Genomic DNA, 9,253 nt, shown 5'->3' on the forward strand with positions numbered 1-9,253 from the left:
TCAGAAAAATTTGAGAGCCTGACAGAAACCAGATAATAATGACGCAATGAAAGAAGCTGAGGGCATCTCCAGGGACTTACTTCTGAGCTGCAAAGGAGCTCTTGGTCTGAGCAAGAATCTTGAAGAATCAAAGACACAAAAATTCTACCTTTTAAATGAACATTTGTTGGCAATCAGTGAATATGTATTTCATATCAATGATGCAGTGATAAGCTGTAAAATATATGTATTAAATTATGAATACATAATCATCAAAGCACAAAGCGCAAAGTTTTATGAACTACATTTGTTTTGTTGTTTATTTTGTTTTCAGTGGTGATTAAATAGCACTGTAGGCATATTGAGATGAAAACATGAACTTGCAATTGTTAACATGACAGATATTTGTACTGTCTCTGGAGATGCATGCACAGTGGCAGCCACCAGGGGGGAGCTGTGAGTTTTCAGTCTGAATTCCTTGCAGGAGCTGCTGATGTGCTTGAGTCAGGACTGTTTAAAGTTTGAGCTAGACTCAGAAAACACAAATGCTGTCTGTTTTTGGAAGATGAGGCCACACAAAGCCCAGTGTTTTCCAGGCATGAATACTCTAAGAAGAGCTTCCATTTCTCCTGGTAATAGCAACCACAGCTAATTAACCACATGCAATTAATTTGACCCAGTCGAGGCTAGAGTCTTGCCCTAAAAGGGTCCCTGGAGAAAAAATAGGGATGAGGGAAAAGGACCAATGAAAATGAGCAGGATTTAGGGTCGGGGGCCAGGGCAGAGGTTTGGGTGTGAGCACCTGTCACACACAGCCTGTAAGCGATAACTGCTATCAATGAAGGTCAGCTCGAAACACATCAGGGCCTCTCAGACTCTTTGGATCTCCGGTGCAAAGCCAGTGAGATTGTTGGACACCTGTCAATCAGGACGGTGAGGGAAACAATCTGGACAAGGCTGCTGTGTCTCTGCTGTAAGACAGTTAAGCTGATCCAAGGCGGGCTCACGGCATTCTCACGGAAAACTCTGTAACAAGATAACGAGCTTACAATATCACACCAATATCACACATCATTTTGGACACTAGCACATTATGAAGGGCGTAATATGTAACAGACTCCCAAGCGGTAAAGGGGCTTTTGATTATCTGTAAAGATTCTGAGCTTTAACAAAGCACAGCAACACCCAGAATTTTCTGATTTTATTTGAATCCTAGAAACATTGTAGGCAAATCGAATCAGATCTGAGTGTTCAAATGTGTATATTTCCAACATATGATCAGTAGTGGCTGTTATGTGAACCATCCTGCATGTTGTCCTAAATTGAGAGTTCTACACAATGGCTTGCTGCTGGGTTCATTGCACCATTTTGAGGGAGCCACAAAGGACAGAGCAAAGTAGACAAAGCCTGAAGGTCCATAGCTCTTTTCCTCATTCTTCATTTTGGTAGCTCTGCAGAGCTACTGCATGGAATTCCTAACAAAGCTTAATGATCCAAGCTGAGCTACAGGCCTGTTTAAAAACACCTGGCACACCTACTTAGACAGAAATCTGCTCCCTAGAAACATTTTGCCTCCTGTGGTGCAGATGCAAATTCAAACGTATGTTGAATAATTAGCTAAAATCAGACACTTGATATGAACTTTTTTCTCCATTGTATCCTCTGCTTGCTCCTGACTGGAGACCTGCTTTCTGCTTTTGGCAGCATGGGCAGTTGCTGTAGTTGAAATTTGTGTGTCTGCCACATCTTGCACAACAGCGTCATTACTGACTTTGCAGCACAGTTTCACCGCAATTCATACACTAGTCTCAGAAAATGAATTATTCATGTTCATGGAGACAAAATGTTAAATTTTTTCCATGTCAGAGAACACAAATTTGTAAGCAGTGCGTTTCAATAGGAGGTATATTTCATGTAGCAAGAAAAAAATGGCAACCTGCAAATGTGGAGTTTTTATCCCCTTTACGTGTGAGAGTGGACTGATAATATGTCATCTTCTAGGAGACAAAACAATGTTGGCAAATTCATGTAGAGGAATGTGGAAATTTAAATTCGTGTCCAGCAACACGAGTCAGCAGATTAGAGGCCGTGACTATATCCAACACTGATCTCACTGGCACTGGATTTTGCCAGTGCTGTCCAGTGTTTATGTGTGAAAGCAGAATTAATGTGGGACCTTTGGGACCCCTGGGAATTTAGAGACCCTGAGCAGTTGTCTTCTTTGGTAGTTAAACCATACGTGCAGTGTTTGTTAGTGAGTAATTCTTTCCGTCCTGGAATTAAGTTAATCATGTATCTGTACCAGTTACTCTGCCTTTATATAAGACTTTATAAACTCTTCATGTGTGACAGAACAACCTGAGACTTGTGGTCTTCTTCTTTCAATTCTTCTTTAAAAATGTATAATTTTATCTAGACTTATGATAAAGGCTCTATTCTATTCTCTTTTGGTTTGTGCACACAGGTGTCAGTATGTGTGTGACGTGATATTGGTTGATTCACTCTGGTGAGGCCTCAGTTCTTTTCTAGCTCCTGGCTAAGCTTCCTTAAGGAAATGGCATTAGTTCAGGGAAAAGATGCAACGTTCCTTAAAACCCGTGGTTATCCTATCTGGGGATGACCTCTGACATGTCTGAGAGGACCATGGAGGCAGTGGGGCTGGATTGAGAAGGGGGATAAGAGAGTAAGAACGACACCACAATGATTGAATTTTGTTTTTTTTGGTTCAAGGAGGGGGTCTGAGGATTTAGCAAGAAATCAAACCCCCTCCTCTTCTTCCCTCTGTCATCCCCAGGACCTTGCAGCTGTCCCTTTTCCCTCTAATTTTTCTGTCAGAATTTAGCCTATAATTAGCAGAAAGACCCCAGTGACTCTCCACACATATGCGAGTGTGTGCCCAGGCAGCCCAGAACTAATGGTCTAAATCCACCCACCATACACACACACCCTCCTCCCCGTCAAGCCTCCAGATTGCAAGAGTGACAGGTTCACATGTAGAGACTTAAAGCTGAACTTCGGACTCACTGACTGTGCAGCCTTAAAGGGCAACCCCACTGAGGTCTCCTCGACAGTGCCAAGGGGCATCTTTAAGCTCCCACACAGTCCTTCCCACTGCTCGGCATTCCTGTCGTGGCATGGAGCCCCCACCTGCTGCCCGCATCGCATTTAAAGACCGGTTTTATAGAACCGGCTAAGATTCGGGGCCTGTGAAGTTACAAAGGGAAAGCAGAGCCCACCAAGTGTTCACTCCCTATGCTTTCACTGGGAAAAGGGTGGCAGGAAACTATAAGACCTTTTCCATTACATCCCATCTGAGCCCATCCGTGTCAAGCTGCAGTTGTGTAATCAAAGAGCAAGGTCGTGTTGTTATAGGTCGGCGGTCAGTCAATGATGAATTGAGATATGTGTCCTGCTGCTGTGACTGGGATGTGTAGTTCAGTCACTGGGCTTTCCAAGAAATCAATAAGAAGAGTCATTCTAATTTTGTAACCTGTAACCTGTTACAATTGTGCCTCGTAAGCCAGGAAACATATCGATACTGCATATCACATGTGTCAAATAATCAACGTATTTAAGTACATTTATCTCATTATATCAGTTATAACATCTAAGAAATGAAGTTCCTTTTAAAAAATTACTTCGTAGCGTTTCCTGTTACTCCTGACCCCATGTTAATCTCAGCAAAGGTTTTCATAATAATTACTGGCCAGAGACTATAAATAGTTCATCCTGTTAATAAAACTTTAAAACATTAAAACAGATACATAGCATAATATCTGTTTTAATATAACACCGGTAACTGGTAACTATAGCTATAAAATTAATTTGCTTAAATAAAATGCAAAATGCTTTCCAGTATATTCCAGTACTGCAAAATCATCATCTTTAACTATGTTGCACTGTAGTTTAATTAATGACAGTTCATAGTGTTTAATACGGTTAATGTGTGAGCACATAAAAAATCTTTTTCTTTTTTGTTATTGTTATTGTTATTGAGAAAAAAAATTAATTTTGGGGGGGAAAATGTCTTTCATGAAAATACTACTCCTACTCAAAAGTCCTCCCTCACCAATAAACTCATACCATGGGAGAACAGTATATTTTTAATGGAAGTGGAAGAAGGTCGGTGCAATATCACACCAGCCTGAAATCCAAGCATAACTATTTCCAGTGTAATACCAAAGCATAAGTCAGCGTGCAAAATGAGACAAATGCCAGCCCATATTTCGGACGCAGCAATATTTCCGAGGAAACACGACACTCATCCTAGTGTAAACCGTGTCGTTAAAGGTATTACAAAGTCATTCTTTTCCCCCTTTTTCTCACACTTCATTTGGGCATTACTCTCGTTTACAGAGGCTTTCTGTGGTTATGGAGGATTTGTGTGGTTTATCAAGTTTTCCTGGCTTTTCTCCCTTGAAGCCACGACACTAAATCACACATTTGTCTAAACAGATGTGGGTTTTACCCACCGTGACGTACGAATTGTACTGAGCACCTTTTCACGTTTTGTTACACGCAAACGTGTGATTGATTCAGCACTGGGACGATATTTCCCGGCATCCACGGGAAGTGCACATCCATAATCTGTCTTTTTTTTTAAAAAAGCTGTAATTCGTTCAAAACCCAGAAATGTGTTTGGCCTTTGGGGCTAAAAAACATAAAACTCTTTTCCTTTTGCTTTGGTTTACTCAGAACTGTCTCACAGCCACAGTGTAATGAATGTAGAGGCAGCTAAATTTAGCTGCAGAAAGCTGTAAATGAAAAGACAGTTTTATAAGAGAATATACGATTTATAATTACAATACTGGAAATGAAGAAGAACTCAAAGGAAGTTTGAAAAAAAAGTGTGTGTGTGTGTGTGTGTGTGTGTGTGTGTGTGTGTGTGTGTGTGTGTGTGTGTGCAGTGGGGCAAAACAACAAAAACATAAAAGGTGCTGCAGCTTGATTGACAAGTTCATGTGGGGAAATCTTTACCATAGCAACGTAACTTTGGTTGCTAGGAATAACACAAGCAGATGGATGGACGGTCTGATTTTCCGCACTGACCCACAGTAAGCGAGCATCTGCTAGTGTGTTTATTTGTGTGTGTGTGTGTGCTTACATCTGAGCTTATGTGTCTGCGAGTGCCTGCCCATATGACCATATGTAAGTGTAGGGACCTTGGTTCTCCGTGCCCAGAGTTTTGGCACAGGGAAAAAGTATTAGATTCAGAGGACAAATAATTAACTGACATCAGCTGGTGAGGTCCAGCGAAAGGTTGCTGCTACAAATATAGAAGCTTTTTTTTTTCCCCAATAAATCGTTGCTGATGCATGCAGAGGCCTTTGGATTGACAGAAAACATTGTCCGGCATTCACTACAGCTCTGATTAATGTGACAGAGAGGTCTTTCAAGTGTGCACCGAAATAGAACATCAAACGGTTTGGACAACAGCAAACGCTGGCCTCCCTCATATAACAGGAGAATTTGCCTAGTGCCCTGTCACACTGGAGGACACAAGGAGTCCCACAACTTTTGATTACACCCAAGAAATGTTCTTACCAGTAGTGTCCCTTTTTTGAGTAATAGATACTAATAGTTTGAATGATGCCTGGCAGCCTGTCTGATTATGATCACGATTGTGATGGTGTCATTTTATTTATCATGCAGATAAATTTAGTTATAGTGGTTTTGTGGATGGATATTTAGTTTTAACTTCAATGTGCAGAAGCCCAAGGTACTGTCCAGTCTTTCACCTCAACATTGGTTGGTATTGGTTTAAAAACACCTTTTGCACGTCACAACAATAGTAAGATATGCAAGTTAATAGAGTCTTGTGATATTTCTTTAACAATTCACTTTATAAATGTGATAAAAGCAAATGTGTCCATTGTTTGTTTGTTTTTAACATCAGGATTTTTAGAAGTTATAATGTAATAGCCAAGGTGTTAGAAGAGACGTGGTTGTGGTCACAATAGAATGAATATTCTTCGCTCGCATGAAGCTCGTTGCTTCGAATGTCTGGTACTACAGGTAAATAAAGTTGGGTGCCTACACGTCTGAAGATTAGCAGTAGTAAAAGTTAGTGTGTGCTTATAGTAAGACTGCTGCTAGAGTGAGCTGCGACAGCAGTTTTGCCCACTGTAATACACGTGTGAAGACTGTCAGTAAACACCTCAACGTATCAGGGTGTTGAGAGATAGTACCGAGGTGGTCTGGACACTCAGTTACCAGTCAGTAACATGGTGATATGTGGGCAGCTTCTAAGGCACCCAATGTCAGCATCACTGGGACCAGAACTGCCACAAGCAGGGGAAGGACAAGCAACCCGGTTTTCAAATTGGGTACACTGGCACTGAACTCGCTGGCGTATCTGTGGGTTCAAACATTCTGGTGTCATAAAATTAGCACCTTTCTAAAAAGACGGAGGGTGATGTTTGGAGAGGAGCCTGCCAGCATGATGGTCGGGGGATATTTTGACAGCTGCCTAGAGCCATGGTTAATAATGAAGCTGATATTTTTTGCTTTTATTGACCTGTCAGTTCTTATCAGAGACTTTCACCGTGAACAGTAATGTTGGCACGTTGAGACCCTGGAAAGATGAGCGGGCCTGCAAGGTGACAGCGTGTGATCGTAGGCGCAGAGAGCCCCATTTTGATTCTGGATTTGAAAACACAAGCTGCTGTCACAAGTAGATTTTTAGTTACCTCAAATGAGAGTCAGATCATTGAGAATAAATTCAGAGTAAATATACACAGCTGTGGGGAATCATTACCAAATTATTTACAGCAATCTTTTAATAATTGTGTCAGTTCATCTTAGATTTTTTTTCATGGAAATGTTGAAAAAAAGGACGCACTTTAAAATCAACAAAATTTCTACTCACAAGTTCAAGTGCAAACACACAAACATGCCCTCTATATACTACTGTATGCACACACACATACACAGAGACCGGTTCACAAACGGGTTATGCTCTGCAAACAAGGTACAAATCCTGACAACTTTGCACACAAAGTTGAGCTCAATTTTAGCCTCCAAGGTAAACCATCATCCCGGGTCCAGCTCTTGGGCTTCACAAAGACCCACTGTAGTTATCACCTAAAGTGTGAATTGACTGCTCTCTCTGCTTTTTTATAAACAATGTGGGCAGCCAAGAAAAACATCATAATTCCATTTATTTACTTTGAAAAAAAAGATGTAATCTCTGGCCCTGGATATCTTTTAGTGTATCTTTGGCCAAAACAGGGTGTACATTTTTACGCACCCCTGACTCCCGCAGTCCAGTGCTCTCAATCCTCAACGCTTTTATTTAATTTTCACATTCCTACTCTATGGCTCGCTTGGATTGAAAAGTTGGGGGGTGGGGGGCAACGCTGGTAGCCTAAAGGTTAAAGAAGCTGGCTTGTGATCACATTTTGGGAGGATAACAGCAGGATGGGGAAAATGAATGAACATGTAGAAAAAAAAAATTCTGCAGCCGTTCTGTGCACGTCTTAAGCAGTAATGTGTGTATTTGTGAGGAGGGCAGGAGCAGTTCTCAACACCAAAAAGTGAGCAATGCATTAAACATGTACAAAACAGAATCTGTGGCAAAACTGGATGAAGTTAAATAAAGGAGAGAGGAAAAATAAGAGGCTAGTTGGTTTAATTCGGTTTCACATCATCTGGATAGCTCCACGTCGTCTCAGTGCTGTAATGTTTATCTAGTCCAACTTAAAGAGTAGGGGACAAAGGACTGTTGTTATTCTTTTGTGGTGTCATCAGGATACAATTAAGCTGTGTATCGCGAAGCATGGCTACATATCAGAAACAACCACACACACACGCACACTCCTGCTGAGATACGCTGTACAATATGCAGGAGCCCATACCGGTAGTCTGAGTCCCAGTAAAGCATCATGGTGAGAGATTAATGTGTGTAGTGAGGAATCTTCATGTGATGTGACGATATCTGGAACATGCGACGGCTGCCCACCCGCATGCCCGGGGCGCGCTCACTAGCCTCCTTTTAGCTTTCCACTGGCCTTTAATGTGTAAAGCCTACCCTGCTGTAATTTGCGCTCCTCTAAAACTGAGAAGTGACTCAATGACTGGAAAGGTTACACTGACCCTGTGAATGCTGTGCTGTCCCAGCAGCACAGCATTAAAATGCAACTGATGGAGAATGGAGTAATATAAACTTTATTGCAACCGCAAGCGTTCCCATCCAGCAATGTGGAAGCTCGGTACACTTAATCTTTCATCAGCGTATATTGAGATATAATACAAATATATAAATATAATATATTTGATGAATTGTTGACAACAGAAAAAAAGAAAACGGTGCCTTAGATTACTGACCTCAGATGGGCTGCCCCCATTCTGAAAACAGCATTTTAAAAAAATGCTAACTTCAGTGATTACACCATAAACAGCAGCAGCACCATAAAGACAGACTCACTATATAGTGAATAAACATAAAAAAGCCAACTTCAAGATGTATTACTATGCTGGCTTTCTATTTATATTCTGTGTGTATTGTATATATGCTCTGTACCTTGTGGACTATCTATATCTCCATCTGGCTGAACAGGTGCAACCTTATATGCAGTCAAAGCGTTCTGGAAATGTATCCCCATAAATCAATTTAGATATAATTACAGACAACACTATTCATCAGTCAGCATGGGCTCATATCATGTCGTCTGAAATGATTATCATAGCAAGCTATTTTCACTGATGGAGTGATCAAATCATGGTCTTCTCTTTCATCTAATGTACCTTCAGACATTTGTACCTTGGAATGAGAAGCCATGCAAGTGCATATATTATTATGTAGGCTCCTATGTGTTAATGCATATAATGCATTGTGTATAGCCGAGCACTGACATTTGGATGACACTTGTACAAGATGGATTAGAAATGAAATGTTCTAATGCCCAAATAAATGCTTTCATTTGGTGCAAGATTTTTTTAAGATAAAACTAATCAGTTGGCTCAGTTTATGAACAGTTGGCTTATCTTTTTGCTTGATGTTCGAATCTTATTTATTCTCGATGCATCATTCGGTCTGATTTACTGATTTGCTTAATTTTGAATTTATCCTAAACAGTAACATGGTAGTACACCTAAGCTACATTGGGTAAAATGCCCATCATTTAATTTTAATAATTTGTTGCCAGGTACAAACATGGGGAATAGTAATTGAATGCACTTGGTTAGGTGTGAGCACCTGCATAAAAGCAGATGTTTTGGGAATTTGATGGTCTGGTGTTTGTGAACACAGTGCCACAATCTTCCTGGATTGAAG

This window comes from Perissodus microlepis, chromosome 16 (genome assembly GCF_051167445.1).
Source record: "Perissodus microlepis isolate ML-2025 ecotype Zambia chromosome 16, ASM5116744v1, whole genome shotgun sequence".
Taxonomy (NCBI): Eukaryota; Metazoa; Chordata; class Actinopteri; order Cichliformes; family Cichlidae; genus Perissodus; species Perissodus microlepis.